The sequence below is a fragment of the Elephas maximus genome, chromosome 18, assembly GCF_024166365.1.
Source record: "Elephas maximus indicus isolate mEleMax1 chromosome 18, mEleMax1 primary haplotype, whole genome shotgun sequence".
In the NCBI taxonomy this organism is placed as follows: domain Eukaryota; kingdom Metazoa; phylum Chordata; class Mammalia; order Proboscidea; family Elephantidae; genus Elephas; species Elephas maximus.
Window position 1 is genome coordinate 1,638,892 of NC_064836.1, and position 16,846 is coordinate 1,655,737.

Genomic DNA, 16,846 nt, shown 5'->3' on the forward strand with positions numbered 1-16,846 from the left:
CCCAGCCAAGTCAGCTAGGATAGTGGCATAGATCAGTAGCCTAGACAAGTAGCCTTGAATAGTACCCTTGTCTTGACAAGTACCCTGAATGAGGACCCCAAACTAGTACCCTTGCCTTAACTAGTAGCCATAACTAGTGCCCCTGCCTTAATTAGTATGCTGAACTAGTAGCCTTGCCTTAACTAGTGCCCTGCCTTAAGGAGCAGCCCTAACAGTACCCTTGCCTTAACCAGTAGCCCTAACTAGTAGCCTTGCCTTAACTAGTAAACTGGCCTGAACGAGTAACCCTATCTTGTAAACTTACCTTACCTAGTAGCCTTGCCTGAACCGGTAAACTGCCCTTAACGAGTCACTCTAACTTGTACCCTTACCTTAACATGTACCCCTAACTAGGACCCTTCTCTTGACTAGTAGCCATTTATAGTAACCTTGACTCAAACAGTACCCTCAACAAGTACTTGTGTCTTAACTAGGACCCTTCCCTAGTACCCTGGCATTCACTAGTACCCCTAACTAGTGAATCTTAGCTCAACTAGTAGCCTTATCTAGTGCCCTGGCTTTCACTAGTGGCCTGAACTAATACCCTTGTGTTAATTATTACCCTTGCCATAACTAGGACCCTTAATTAGTGCCCTCATTAAGTACTCCCAGTGACTAGGTGGGGTAGGATAGGGTAGGGTAGCATACGGTGGAACAAAGAAAATAGTATAAAAAGAATAGAATGCCATACTTCAGTGTAGGTTATGGTAGTGTATCATAGGATGAAATAGGGGAAATAGAAAAAGAGAATAGAATACCACAGAATAGAAGAGAAAATAAGAGAATAGATTAGGATAGGGTAGGCTGGGTTAGGGTTCTGCAGAATAGGATAGTGTAGAATGGAGTAGAATGGTGTCGAATGGAGTCGGACAGAGATGACTAGAGTAGAAAAGAGAGGAATAGAGCTGAAGAGCACCGAATAGGGCCAAATAGGGCCGAATCGAGCCGAATCAAGGCAAATTGAGTCGAATCGAGTCAAATCGACCATATTCGAGCTGAAAGTAGCCGAATGGAGCTGAAAAGAGCCAACTAGAGACAAACAAAATGAACCGAGCTAAATCGAGATAAAACACACCTAATCACATCCTACCGCATCGAATTTCGTCGAATTCCATGAAATCCAACCAAAACCTGTCGAAACTCGTGGACTTTCAGCGAATCCCGTTGAACTGTGTCAAAGAGGGTAGAATAGTATTGAATTGAATGGAATCGAATTGAATTGAATAGATTAGAGTAGTGTAGGTTAGGGTGGGATTCAGTGGGTAAGGCACAGTCCAATTGAATAGAGCAGAACAGAAGAGAATACAAAGAGTAGAATGGAGTAGAGTTGAGCAGAGTAGAAGAGTCAGAGTCGAGTCGTGCAGAATATGGATGAAAAGATCCAATTCAAGCCGAATCGAGTCGAGTGGAGAGGAAATGAGACGAATCGCGATGAATCGAATCGATTAGAATAGATTAGAGTAGGGTAGAACAGAATAGAATAGTGTAGAATGGAGTAGACTGGTGTGGAATGGAGTCGAATGGAGCCAAATCGAGACAAATAAAGTAGAAAAGAGCTGAATAGAGCTCAATAAGTTTTAATCGAGCCTAATTATGCTGAATCGAGCAGAATTGAGGCGAACTGACCCGATTCAAGCCAAAGAGAGCTAAATGGAGCCGATTCAAGCCTAATCACATGGAATCGCGACGAAATGCATTGAATTGAATTGAATCGCATAGATTAGAGTAGAGGAGGGTAGGGTAGGAGAGGTTAGACTAGCACAGAACAGAAGGCAATAGAAAGAAAAAAATAGAATTAAGTAGAGTAGAGTAGAGTAGAATAGAGTCAAATAGAGGTGAATAGACCGAATAGCCGAAAAGAGCGGAACAGAGCTGAGTACACCCGAATCGACCAAATTCGAGAGGAATCGAGACGAATCATGTCGAATCGCATTGAAATGTGTCGAATTGAATCAAATAGATTAGTGTAGGGGCAGGTAAGGTTAGGGTAGGGTACGGTAGAATGGAAGAGAACAGAAAGAATAGAGTGGAGTGGAGAGGAGTAGACTAGAGTCAAATAGAGCCGAATACTGCCGAGCAGAGCCGAATAGAGCAGAAAAGAGCCGAGTAGAACTGAATCGAGTCTAATGGAGCAGAAAGGAGCTGAATCGAGCCGATACGACCCGAATCAGTTCGAATCGCGTTCAAGTGTTTCGAATAGCATCGAACAGATTACAGTAGGGTAAGCAAGGGTAGGGTAGGGTAGAATAGAATGTAGTAGAACAGAATAGAATAGAACAGAACTGAACTGAAAGAATAGAAGAGGGTCGAATAGAGTATCAAAGACTAGAGTAGAATAGAGTCCAATATTGCCAAACAGGGCCAAATAGAGCTAAAATTAGCCGAATCGATAGAAATCAAGACGAATCACGCCGAATCCCTCGGAACGGTGCCGTATCGCGTCGAATCCCGTCGAATTGCATGGAATCCCAACAATTCAAGTCAAATCCAATCCAATCGAGTCGAATTGACTACTACTCTAATAAAACACATTTTTCGTTTAGAGTAGGGTAGAGTACAATACAATACAAGAGAGAATAGAGTAGGATGAAGTAGAATTCTGTAGAATGGAGTTGACTGGAGTCGAATGGAGTTGAAAAGAGATAATAGAGTTGAGTAGAGTCTAATAAAGTCGAGTAGAGGCTATTAGAGCCGAATAGAGCCGAATCGAAGCGATTCGAGACGAATGGGGATGAATGGAGTGGAATGGAGCCGATTTGAGCCAACCGCATTGAAATGCATGCAACTGAATCCAGCAAAATATATTAGAGTACTTTATGATAGAATAGATTAGACTAGAATTGAACACGGTAGAACGGAATAGAAAGAACACAATAGAATGGAGTAGATAAAAGTAGAGTAGAGCAGAATAATGTAGAGGAGAGTAGAGTAGAATAGAGTCGAATCGAGCCGAATGGAGATGAAACGAGACAAATGGCATGGAATCCCACCGAATCAATTACGGTAAATTAGAGTAGGGTAGAGTAGAATGGTGTGCAATGGAATTGAATGGAGTCGAATAGAGTGGAATAGAGCCAAATAGTGCTGAATAGGGCCGAATCGAGCTCATTTGAGCCTAATCAATCCGAATCGAGCCAAATTCAGTGAATCGAGTCTAATGGAGTCGAATCAAGCCGAATCTATGCTATTCGAGCCAAGTGGGCACGAATCGAACCGATTCGATCTGAATTGTGTCAAAATTCGTCAAATCAAATTGAATAGATTGGAGTAGGGGATGTTCGGGTATGGTAGGGTCGGGTAGACTAGAGGAGAATAGAATCAAACAGAATAGAATAGAACAGAACAATAGAGAAAGAATACAGAAAAGAGTAGACTAGAGTATAGTAGAAGGGGAATAGAGTAGAATAGAGCCAAATCGAGCTGAATCACTTCAAAATGGGTCGAATCGTATCCAATCAAATGGAGTAGAATAGATGAGAGTTGGGATAGCATAGGGTACAGAACAATAGAGTAGAATAGAACAGAACAGAACAGAAACCATACAATAGAATAGAAGAGAGTAGACGAGACTAGACTACAGAAGAGCAGACTAGAGTACAATAGAGTAGAGTAGCATAGAGTCGAATAGAGCTGAATATAGCAGGATGGGGATAAAAGGAGATGAATCGCATCAAAGAGATTAGAGTCAATTAGAGTAGGGTAGGGTAGGGTAGGGTAGAGCAGAATAGAGTCGAATTGTGTGGAATGAATAGAAAGGAGTGAAATAGAGACGAATAGAGTAGAAAAGAGTGGAATCGAGCTGAATAGGGACGACAAAGGCTGAACAGAGCCGAATCAAGTGGAAACGAGGATAATCGAGCTGAATCGAGCTAATGGTGCTGAATCGAGCCGAATCGAGCTGCTTCGAGCCTAGTCGCGTCCAATGGCATCGAAATGCTTTGAATCGAATCAAATCAAATAGATTAGAAGGGTTATGGCACGGGAGTTTCTGATAGGGTGGACTAGGGTAGACGAAGGTAGACTAGAGTAGAGTAGACAAGAGAAGGCTAGAGTAGTAGCCTAGACTAGTAACCCAGCCAAGTCAGCTAGAATAGTGGCATAGATCAGTAGCCTAGACAAGTAGCCTTGAATAGTACCCTTGTCTTGACAAGTACCCTGAATGAGGACCCCAAACTAGTACCCTTGCCTTAACTAGTAGCCATAACTAGTGCCCCTGCCTTAATTAGTATGCTGAACTAGTAGCCTTGCCTTAACTAGTGCCCTGCCTTAAGGAGCAGCCCTAAGAGTACCCTTGCCTTAACCAGTAGCCCTAACTAGTAGCCTTGCCTTAACTAGTAAACTGGCCTGAACGAGTAACCCTATCTTGTAAACTTACCTTACCTAGTAGCCTTGCCTGAACCGGTAAACTGCCCTTAACGAGTCACTCTAACTTGTACCCTTACCTTAACATGTACCCCTAACTAGGACCCTTCTCTTGACTAGTAGCCATTTATAGTAACCTTGACTCAAACAGTACCCTCAACAAGTACTTGTGTCTTAACTAGTACCCTTCCCTAGTACCCTGGCATTCACTAGTACCCCTAACTAGTGAATCTTAGCTCAACTAGTAGCCTTATCTAGTGCCCTGGCTTTCACTAGTGGCCTGAACTAATACCCTTGTGTTAATTATTACCCTTGCCATAACTAGGACCCTTAATTAGTGCCCTCATTAAGTACTCCCAGTGACTAGGTGGGGTAGGATAGGGTAGGGTAGCATACGGTGGAACAAAGAAAATAGTATAAAAAGAATAGAATGCCATACTTCAGTGTAGGTTATGGTAGTGTATCATAGGATGAAATAGGGGAAATAGAAAAAGAGAATAGAATACCACAGAATAGAAGAGAAAATAAGAGAATAGATTAGGATAGGGTAGGCTGGGTTAGGGTTCTGCAGAATAGGATAGTGTAGAATGGAGTAGAATGGTGTCGAATGGAGTCGGCCAGAGATGACTAGAGTAGAAAAGAGAGGAATAGAGCTGAAGAGCACCGAATAGGGCCAAATAGGGCCGAATCGAGCCGAATCAAGGCAAATTGAGTCGAATCGAGTCAAATCGACCATATTCGAGCTGAAAGTAGCCGAATGGAGCTGAAAAGAGCCAACTAGAGACAAACAAAATGAACCGAGCTAAATCGAGATAAAACACACCTAATCACATCCTACCGCATCGAATTTCGTCGAATTCCATGAAATCCAACCAAAACCTGTCGAAACTCGTGGACTTTCAGCGAATCCCGTTGAACTGTGTCAAAGAGGGTAGAATAGTATTGAATTGAATGGAATCGAATTGAATTGAATAGATTAGAGTAGTGTAGGTTAGGGTGGGATTCAGTGGGTAAGGCACAGTCCAATTGAATAGAGCAGAACAGAAGAGAATACAAAGAGTAGAATGGAGTAGAGTTGAGCAGAGTAGAAGAGTCAGAGTCGAGTCGTGCAGAATATGGATGAAAAGATCCAATTCAAGCCGAATCGAGTCGAGTGGAGAGGAAATGAGACGAATCGCGATGAATCGAATCGATTAGAATAGATTAGAGTAGGGTAGAACAGAATAGAATAGTGTAGAATGGAGTAGACTGGTGTGGAATGGAGTCGAATGGAGCCAAATCGAGACAAATAAAGTAGAAAAGAGCTGAATAGAGCTCAATAAGTTTTAATCGAGCCTAATTATGCTGAATCGAGCAGAATTGAGGCGAACTGACCCGATTCAAGCCAAAGAGAGCTAAATGGAGCCGATTCAAGCCTAATCACATGGAATCGCGACGAAATGCATTGAATTGAATTGAATCGCATAGATTAGAGTAGAGGAGGGTAGGGTAGGAGAGGTTAGACTAGCACAGAACAGAAGGCAATAGAAAGAAAAAAATAGAATTAAGTAGAGTAGAGTAGAGTAGAATAGAGTCAAATAGAGGTGAATAGACCGAATAGCCGAAAAGAGCGGAACAGAGCTGAGTACACCCGAATCGACCAAATTCGAGAGGAATCGAGACGAATCATGTCGAATCGCATTGAAATGTGTCGAATTGAATCAAATAGATTAGTGTAGGGGCAGGTAAGGTTAGGGTAGGGTACGGTAGAATGGAAGAGAACAGAAAGAATAGAGTGGAGTGGAGAGGAGTAGACTAGAGTCAAATAGAGCCGAATACTGCCGAGCAGAGCCGAATAGAGCAGAAAAGAGCCGAGTAGAACTGAATCGAGTCTAATGGAGCAGAAAGGAGCTGAATCGAGCCGATACGACCCGAATCAGTTCGAATCGCGTTCAAGTGTTTCGAATAGGATCGAACAGATTACAGTAGGGTAAGCAAGGGTAGGGTAGGGTAGAATAGAATGTAGTAGAACAGAATAGAATAGAACAGAACTGAACTGAAAGAATAGAAGAGGGTCGAATAGAGTATCAAAGACTAGAGTAGAATAGAGTCCAATATTGCCAAACAGGGCCAAATAGAGCTAAAATTAGCCGAATCGATAGAAATCAAGACGAATCACGCCGAATCCCTCGGAACGGTGCCGTATCGCGTCGAATCCCGTCGAATTGCATGGAATCCCAACAATTCAAGTCAAATCCAATCCAATCGAGTCGAATTGACTACTACTCTAATAAAACACATTTTTCGTTTAGAGTAGGGTAGAGTACAATACAATACAAGAGAGAATAGAGTAGGATGAAGTAGAATTCTGTAGAATGGAGTTGACTGGAGTCGAATGGAGTTGAAAAGAGATAATAGAGTTGAGTAGAGTCTAATAAAGTCGAGTAGAGGCTATTAGAGCCGAATAGAGCCGAATCGAAGCGATTCGAGACGAATGGGGATGAATGGAGTGGAATGGAGCCGATTTGAGCCAACCGCATTGAAATGCATGCAACTGAATCCAGCAAAATATATTAGAGTACTTTATGATAGAATAGATTAGACTAGAATTGAACACGGTAGAACGGAATAGAAAGAACACAATAGAATGGAGTAGATAAAAGTAGAGTAGAGCAGAATAATGTAGAGGAGAGTAGAGTAGAATAGAGTCGAATCGAGCCGAATGGAGATGAAACGAGACAAATGGCATGGAATCCCACCGAATCAATTACGGTAAATTAGAGTAGGGTAGAGTAGAATGGTGTGCAATGGAATTGAATGGAGTCGAATAGAGTGGAATAGAGCCAAATAGTGCTGAATAGGGCCGAATCGAGCTCATTTGAGCCTAATCAATCCGAATCGAGCCAAATTCAGTGAATCGAGTCTAATGGAGTCGAATCAAGCCGAATCTATGCTATTCGAGCCAAGTGGGCACGAATCGAACCGATTCGATCTGAATTGTGTCAAAATTCGTCAAATCAAATTGAATAGATTGGAGTAGGGGATGTTCGGGTATGGTAGGGTCGGGTAGACTAGAGGAGAATAGAATCAAACAGAATAGAATAGAACAGAACAATAGAGAAAGAATACAGAAAAGAGTAGACTAGAGTATAGTAGAAGGGGAATAGAGTAGAATAGAGCCAAATCGAGCTGAATCACTTCAAAATGGGTCGAATCGTATCCAATCAAATGGAGTAGAATAGATGAGAGTTGGGATAGCATAGGGTACAGAACAATAGAGTAGAATAGAACAGAACAGAAGAGAAACCATACAATAGAATAGAAGAGAGTAGACGAGACTAGACTACAGAAGAGCAGACTAGAGTACAATAGAGTAGAGTAGCATAGAGTCGAATAGAGCTGAATATAGCAGGATGGGGATAAAAGGAGATGAATCGCATCAAAGAGATTAGAGTCAATTAGAGTAGGGTAGGGTAGGGTAGGGTAGAGCAGAATAGAGTCGAATTGTGTGGAATGAATAGAAAGGAGTGAAATAGAGACGAATAGAGTAGAAAAGAGTGGAATCGAGCTGAATAGGGACGACAAAGGCTGAACAGAGCCGAATCAAGTGGAAACGAGGATAATCGAGCTGAATCGAGCTAATGGTGCTGAATCGAGCCGAATCGAGCTGCTTCGAGCCTAGTCGCGTCCAATGGCATCGAAATGCTTTGAATCGAATCAAATCAAATAGATTAGAAGGGTTATGGCACGGGAGTTTCTGATAGGGTGGACTAGGGTAGACGAAGGTAGACTAGAGTAGAGTAGACAAGAGAAGGCTAGAGTAGTAGCCTAGACTAGTAACCCAGCCAAGTCAGCTAGGATAGTGGCATAGATCAGTAGCCTAGACAAGTAGCCTTGAATAGTACCCTTGTCTTGACAAGTACCCTGAATGAGGACCCCAAACTAGTACCCTTGCCTTAACTAGTAGCCATAACTAGTGCCCCTGCCTTAATTAGTATGCTGAACTAGTAGCCTTGCCTTAACTAGTGCCCTGCCTTAAGGAGCAGCCCTAAGAGTACCCTTGCCTTAACCAGTAGCCCTAACTAGTAGCCTTGCCTTAACTAGTAAACTGGCCTGAACGAGTAACCCTATCTTGTAAACTTACCTTACCTAGTAGCCTTGCCTGAACCGGTAAACTGCCCTTAACGAGTCACTCTAACTTGTACCCTTACCTTAACATGTACCCCTAACTAGGACCCTTCTCTTGACTAGTAGCCATTTATAGTAACCTTGACTCAAACAGTACCCTCAACAAGTACTTGTGTCTTAACTAGTACCCTTCCCTAGTACCCTGGCATTCACTAGTACCCCTAACTAGTGAATCTTAGCTCAACTAGTAGCCTTATCTAGTGCCCTGGCTTTCACTAGTGGCCTGAACTAATACCCTTGTGTTAATTATTACCCTTGCCATAACTAGGACCCTTAATTAGTGCCCTCATTAAGTACTCCCAGTGACTAGGTGGGGTAGGATAGGGTAGGGTAGCATACGGTGGAACAAAGAAAATAGTATAAAAAGAATAGAATGCCATACTTCAGTGTAGGTTATGGTAGTGTATCATAGGATGAAATAGGGGAAATAGAAAAAGAGAATAGAATACCACAGAATAGAAGAGAAAATAAGAGAATAGATTAGGATAGGGTAGGCTGGGTTAGGGTTCTGCAGAATAGGATAGTGTAGAATGGAGTAGAATGGTGTCGAATGGAGTCGGACAGAGATGACTAGAGTAGAAAAGAGAGGAATAGAGCTGAAGAGCACCGAATAGGGCCAAATAGGGCCGAATCGAGCCGAATCAAGGCAAATTGAGTCGAATCGAGTCAAATCGACCATATTCGAGCTGAAAGTAGCCGAATGGAGCTGAAAAGAGCCAACTAGAGACAAACAAAATGAACCGAGCTAAATCGAGATAAAACACACCTAATCACATCCTACCGCATCGAATTTCGTCGAATTCCATGAAATCCAACCAAAACCTGTCGAAACTCGTGGACTTTCAGCGAATCCCGTTGAACTGTGTCAAAGAGGGTAGAATAGTATTGAATTGAATGGAATCGAATTGAATTGAATAGATTAGAGTAGTGTAGGTTAGGGTGGGATTCAGTGGGTAAGGCACAGTCCAATTGAATAGAGCAGAACAGAAGAGAATACAAAGAGTAGAATGGAGTAGAGTTGAGCAGAGTAGAAGAGTCAGAGTCGAGTCGTGCAGAATATGGATGAAAAGATCCAATTCAAGCCGAATCGAGTCGAGTGGAGAGGAAATGAGACGAATCGCGATGAATCGAATCGATTAGAATAGATTAGAGTAGGGTAGAACAGAATAGAATAGTGTAGAATGGAGTAGACTGGTGTGGAATGGAGTCGAATGGAGCCAAATCGAGACAAATAAAGTAGAAAAGAGCTGAATAGAGCTCAATAAGTTTTAATCGAGCCTAATTATGCTGAATCGAGCAGAATTGAGGCGAACTGACCCGATTCAAGCCAAAGAGAGCTAAATGGAGCCGATTCAAGCCTAATCACATGGAATCGCGACGAAATGCATTGAATTGAATTGAATCGCATAGATTAGAGTAGAGGAGGGTAGGGTAGGAGAGGTTAGACTAGCACAGAACAGAAGGCAATAGAAAGAAAAAAATAGAATTAAGTAGAGTAGAGTAGAATAGAATAGAGTCAAATAGAGGTGAATAGACCGAATAGCCGAAAAGAGCGGAACAGAGCTGAGTACACCCGAATCGACCAAATTCGAGAGGAATCGAGACGAATCATGTCGAATCGCATTGAAATGTGTCGAATTGAATCAAATAGATTAGTGTAGGGGCAGGTAAGTTTAGGGTAGGGTACGGTAGAATGGAAGAGAACAGAAAGAATAGAGTGGAGTGGAGAGGAGTAGACTAGAGTCAAATAGAGCCGAATACTGCCGAGCAGAGCCGAATAGAGCAGAAAAGAGCCGAGTAGAACTGAATCGAGTCTAATGGAGCAGAAAGGAGCTGAATCGAGCCGATACGACCCGAATCAGTTCGAATCGCGTTCAAGTGTTTCGAATAGGATCGAACAGATTACAGTAGGGTAAGCAAGGGTAGGGTAGGGTAGAATAGAATGTAGTAGAACAGAATAGAATAGAACAGAACTGAACTGAAAGAATAGAAGAGGGTCGAATAGAGTATCAAAGACTAGAGTAGAATAGAGTCCAATATTGCCAAACAGAGCTAAAATTAGCCGAATCGATAGAAATCAAGACGAATCACGCCGAATCCCTCGGAACGGTGCCGTATCGCGTCGAATCCCGTCGAATTGCATGGAATCCCAACAATTCAAGTCAAATCCAATCCAATCGAGTCGAATTGACTACTACTCTAATAAAACACATTTTTCGTTTAGAGTAGGGTAGAGTACAATACAATACAAGAGAGAATAGAGTAGGATGAAGTAGAATTCTGTAGAATGGAGTTGACTGGAGTCGAATGGAGTTGAAAAGAGATAATAGAGTTGAGTAGAGTCTAATAAAGTCGAGTAGAGGCTATTAGAGCCGAATAGAGCCGAATCGAAGCGATTCGAGACGAATGGGGATGAATGGAGTGGAATGGAGCCGATTTGAGCCAACCGCATTGAAATGCATGCAACTGAATCCAGCAAAATATATTAGAGTACTTTATGATAGAATAGATTAGACTAGAATTGAACACGGTAGAACGGAATAGAAAGAACACAATAGAATGGAGTAGATAAAAGTAGAGTAGAGCAGAATAATGTAGAGGAGAGTAGAGTAGAATAGAGTCGAATCGAGCCGAATGGAGATGAAACGAGACAAATGGCATGGAATCCCACCGAATCAATTACGGTAAATTAGAGTAGGGTAGAGTAGAATGGTGTGCAATGGAATTGAATGGAGTCGAATAGAGTGGAATAGAGCCAAATAGTGCTGAATAGGGCCGAATCGAGCTCATTTGAGCCTAATCAATCCGAATCGAGCCAAATTCAGTGAATCGAGTCTAATGGAGTCGAATCAAGCCGAATCTATGCTATTCGAGCCAAGTGGGCACGAATCGAACCGATTCGATCTGAATTGTGTCAAAATTCGTCAAATCAAATTGAATAGATTGGAGTAGGGGATGTTCGGGTATGGTAGGGTCGGGTAGACTAGAGGAGAATAGAATCAAACAGAATAGAATAGAACAGAACAATAGAGAAAGAATACAGAAAAGAGTAGACTAGAGTATAGTAGAAGGGGAATAGAGTAGAATAGAGCCAAATCGAGCTGAATCACTTCAAAATGGGTCGAATCGTATCCAATCAAATGGAGTAGAATAGATGAGAGTTGGGATAGCATAGGGTACAGAACAATAGAGTAGAATAGAACAGAACAGAACAGAAACCATACAATAGAATAGAAGAGAGTAGACGAGACTAGACTACAGAAGAGCAGACTAGAGTACAATAGAGTAGAGTAGCATAGAGTCGAATAGAGCTGAATATAGCAGGATGGGGATAAAAGGAGATGAATCGCATCAAAGAGATTAGAGTCAATTAGAGTAGGGTAGGGTAGGGTAGGGTAGAGCAGAATAGAGTCGAATTGTGTGGAATGAATAGAAAGGAGTGAAATAGAGACGAATAGAGTAGAAAAGAGTGGAATCGAGCTGAATAGGGACGACAAAGGCTGAACAGAGCCGAATCAAGTGGAAACGAGGATAATCGAGCTGAATCGAGCTAATGGTGCTGAATCGAGCCGAATCGAGCTGCTTTGAGCCTAGTCGCGTCCAATGGCATCGAAATGCTTTGAATCGAATCAAATCAAATAGATTAGAAGGGTTATGGCACGGGAGTTTCTGATAGGGTGGACTAGGGTAGACGAAGGTAGACTAGAGTAGAGTAGACAAGAGAAGGCTAGAGTAGTAGCCTAGACTAGTAACCCAGCCAAGTCAGCTAGGATAGTGGCATAGATCAGTAGCCTAGACAAGTAGCCTTGAATAGTACCCTTGTCTTGACAAGTACCCTGAATGAGGACCCCAAACTAGTACCCTTGCCTTAACTAGTAGCCATAACTAGTGCCCCTGCCTTAATTAGTATGCTGAACTAGTAGCCTTGCCTTAACTAGTGCCCTGCCTTAAGGAGCAGCCCTAAGAGTACCCTTGCCTTAACCAGTAGCCCTAACTAGTAGCCTTGCCTTAACTAGTAAACTGGCCTGAACGAGTAACCCTATCTTGTAAACTTACCTTACCTAGTAGCCTTGCCTGAACCGGTAAACTGCCCTTAACGAGTCACTCTAACTTGTACCCTTACCTTAACATGTACCCCTAACTAGGACCCTTCTCTTGACTAGTAGCCATTTATAGTAACCTTGACTCAAACAGTACCCTCAACAAGTACTTGTGTCTTAACTAGTACCCTTCCCTAGTACCCTGGCATTCACTAGTACCCCTAACTAGTGAATCTTAGCTCAACTAGTAGCCTTATCTAGTGCCCTGGCTTTCACTAGTGGCCTGAACTAATACCCTTGTGTTAATTATTACCCTTGCCATAACTAGGACCCTTAATTAGTGCCCTCATTAAGTACTCCCAGTGACTAGGTGGGGTAGGATAGGGTAGGGTAGCATACGGTGGAACAAAGAAAATAGTATAAAAAGAATAGAATGCCATACTTCAGTGTAGGTTATGGTAGTGTATCATAGGATGAAATAGGGGAAATAGAAAAAGAGAATAGAATACCACAGAATAGAAGAGAAAATAAGAGAATAGATTAGGATAGGGTAGGCTGGGTTAGGGTTCTGCAGAATAGGATAGTGTAGAATGGAGTAGAATGGTGTCGAATGGAGTCGGACAGAGATGACTAGAGTAGAAAAGAGAGGAATAGAGCTGAAGAGCACCGAATAGGGCCAAATAGGGCCGAATCGAGCCGAATCAAGGCAAATTGAGTCGAATCGAGTCAAATCGACCATATTCGAGCTGAAAGTAGCCGAATGGAGCTGAAAAGAGCCAACTAGAGACAAACAAAATGAACCGAGCTAAATCGAGATAAAACACACCTAATCACATCCTACCGCATCGAATTTCGTCGAATTCCATGAAATCCAACCAAAACCTGTCGAAACTCGTGGACTTTCAGCGAATCCCGTTGAACTGTGTCAAAGAGGGTAGAATAGTATTGAATTGAATGGAATCGAATTGAATTGAATAGATTAGAGTAGTGTAGGTTAGGGTGGGATTCAGTGGGTAAGGCACAGTCCAATTGAATAGAGCAGAACAGAAGAGAATACAAAGAGTAGAATGGAGTAGAGTTGAGCAGAGTAGAAGAGTCAGAGTCGAGTCGTGCAGAATATGGATGAAAAGATCCAATTCAAGCCGAATCGAGTCGAGTGGAGAGGAAATGAGACGAATCGCGATGAATCGAATCGATTAGAATAGATTAGAGTAGGGTAGAACAGAATAGAATAGTGTAGAATGGAGTAGACTGGTGTGGAATGGAGTCGAATGGAGCCAAATCGAGACAAATAAAGTAGAAAAGAGCTGAATAGAGCTCAATAAGTTTTAATCGAGCCTAATTATGCTGAATCGAGCAGAATTGAGGCGAACTGACCCGATTCAAGCCAAAGAGAGCTAAATGGAGCCGATTCAAGCCTAATCACATGGAATCGCGACGAAATGCATTGAATTGAATTGAATCGCATAGATTAGAGTAGAGGAGGGTAGGGTAGGAGAGGTTAGACTAGCACAGAACAGAAGGCAATAGAAAGAAAAAAATAGAATTAAGTAGAGTAGAGTAGAATAGAATAGAGTCAAATAGAGGTGAATAGACCGAATAGCCGAAAAGAGCGGAACAGAGCTGAGTACACCCGAATCGACCAAATTCGAGAGGAATCGAGACGAATCATGTCGAATCGCATTGAAATGTGTCGAATTGAATCAAATAGATTAGTGTAGGGGCAGGTAAGTTTAGGGTAGGGTACGGTAGAATGGAAGAGAACAGAAAGAATAGAGTGGAGTGGAGAGGAGTAGACTAGAGTCAAATAGAGCCGAATACTGCCGAGCAGAGCCGAATAGAGCAGAAAAGAGCCGAGTAGAACTGAATCGAGTCTAATGGAGCAGAAAGGAGCTGAATCGAGCCGATACGACCCGAATCAGTTCGAATCGCGTTCAAGTGTTTCGAATAGGATCGAACAGATTACAGTAGGGTAAGCAAGGGTAGGGTAGGGTAGAATAGAATGTAGTAGAACAGAATAGAATAGAACAGAACTGAACTGAAAGAATAGAAGAGGGTCGAATAGAGTATCAAAGACTAGAGTAGAATAGAGTCCAATATTGCCAAACAGAGCTAAAATTAGCCGAATCGATAGAAATCAAGACGAATCACGCCGAATCCCTCGGAACGGTGCCGTATCGCGTCGAATCCCGTCGAATTGCATGGAATCCCAACAATTCAAGTCAAATCCAATCCAATCGAGTCGAATTGACTACTACTCTAATAAAACACATTTTTCGTTTAGAGTAGGGTAGAGTACAATACAATACAAGAGAGAATAGAGTAGGATGAAGTAGAATTCTGTAGAATGGAGTTGACTGGAGTCGAATGGAGTTGAAAAGAGATAATAGAGTTGAGTAGAGTCTAATAAAGTCGAGTAGAGGCTATTAGAGCCGAATAGAGCCGAATCGAAGCGATTCGAGACGAATGGGGATGAATGGAGTGGAATGGAGCCGATTTGAGCCAACCGCATTGAAATGCATGCAACTGAATCCAGCAAAATATATTAGAGTACTTTATGATAGAATAGATTAGACTAGAATTGAACACGGTAGAACGGAATAGAAAGAACACAATAGAATGGAGTAGATAAAAGTAGAGTAGAGCAGAATAATGTAGAGGAGAGTAGAGTAGAATAGAGTCGAATCGAGCCGAATGGAGATGAAACGAGACAAATGGCATGGAATCCCACCGAATCAATTACGGTAAATTAGAGTAGGGTAGAGTAGAATGGTGTGCAATGGAATTGAATGGAGTCGAATAGAGTGGAATAGAGCCAAATAGTGCTGAATAGGGCCGAATCGAGCTCATTTGAGCCTAATCAATCCGAATCGAGCCAAATTCAGTGAATCGAGTCTAATGGAGTCGAATCAAGCCGAATCTATGCTATTCGAGCCAAGTGGGCACGAATCGAACCGATTCGATCTGAATTGTGTCAAAATTCGTCAAATCAAATTGAATAGATTGGAGTAGGGGATGTTCGGGTATGGTAGGGTCGGGTAGACTAGAGGAGAATAGAATCAAACAGAATAGAATAGAACAGAACAATAGAGAAAGAATACAGAAAAGAGTAGACTAGAGTATAGTAGAAGGGGAATAGAGTAGAATAGAGCCAAATCGAGCTGAATCACTTCAAAATGGGTCGAATCGTATCCAATCAAATGGAGTAGAATAGATGAGAGTTGGGATAGCATAGGGTACAGAACAATAGAGTAGAATAGAACAGAACAGAACAGAAACCATACAATAGAATAGAAGAGAGTAGACGAGACTAGACTACAGAAGAGCAGACTAGAGTACAATAGAGTAGAGTAGCATAGAGTCGAATAGAGCTGAATATAGCAGGATGGGGATAAAAGGAGATGAATCGCATCAAAGAGATTAGAGTCAATTAGAGTAGGGTAGGGTAGGGTAGGGTAGAGCAGAATAGAGTCGAATTGTGTGGAATGAATAGAAAGGAGTGAAATAGAGACGAATAGAGTAGAAAAGAGTGGAATCGAGCTGAATAGGGACGACAAAGGCTGAACAGAGCCGAATCAAGTGGAAACGAGGATAATCGAGCTGAATCGAGCTAATGGTGCTGAATCGAGCCGAATCGAGCTGCTTTGAGCCTAGTCGCGTCCAATGGCATCGAAATGCTTTGAATCGAATCAAATCAAATAGATTAGAAGGGTTATGGCACGGGAGTTTCTGATAGGGTGGACTAGGGTAGACGAAGGTAGACTAGAGTAGAGTAGACAAGAGAAGGCTAGAGTAGTAGCCTAGACTAGTAACCCAGCCAAGTCAGCTAGGATAGTGGCATAGATCAGTAGCCTAGACAAGTAGCCTTGAATAGTACCCTTGTCTTGACAAGTACCCTGAATGAGGACCCCAAACTAGTACCCTTGCCTTAACTAGTAGCCATAACTAGTGCCCCTGCCTTAATTAGTATGCTGAACTAGTAGCCTTGCCTTAACTAGTGCCCTGCCTTAAGGAGCAGCCCTAAGAGTACCCTTGCCTTAACCAGTAGCCCTAACTAGTAGCCTTGCCTTAACTAGTAAACTGGCCTGAACGAGTAACCCTATCTTGTAAACTTACCTTACCTAGTAGCCTTGCCTGAACCGGTAAACTGCCCTTAACGAGTCACTCTAACTTGTACCCTTACCTTAACATGTACCCCTAACTAGGACCCTTCTCTTGACTAGTAGCCATTTATAGTA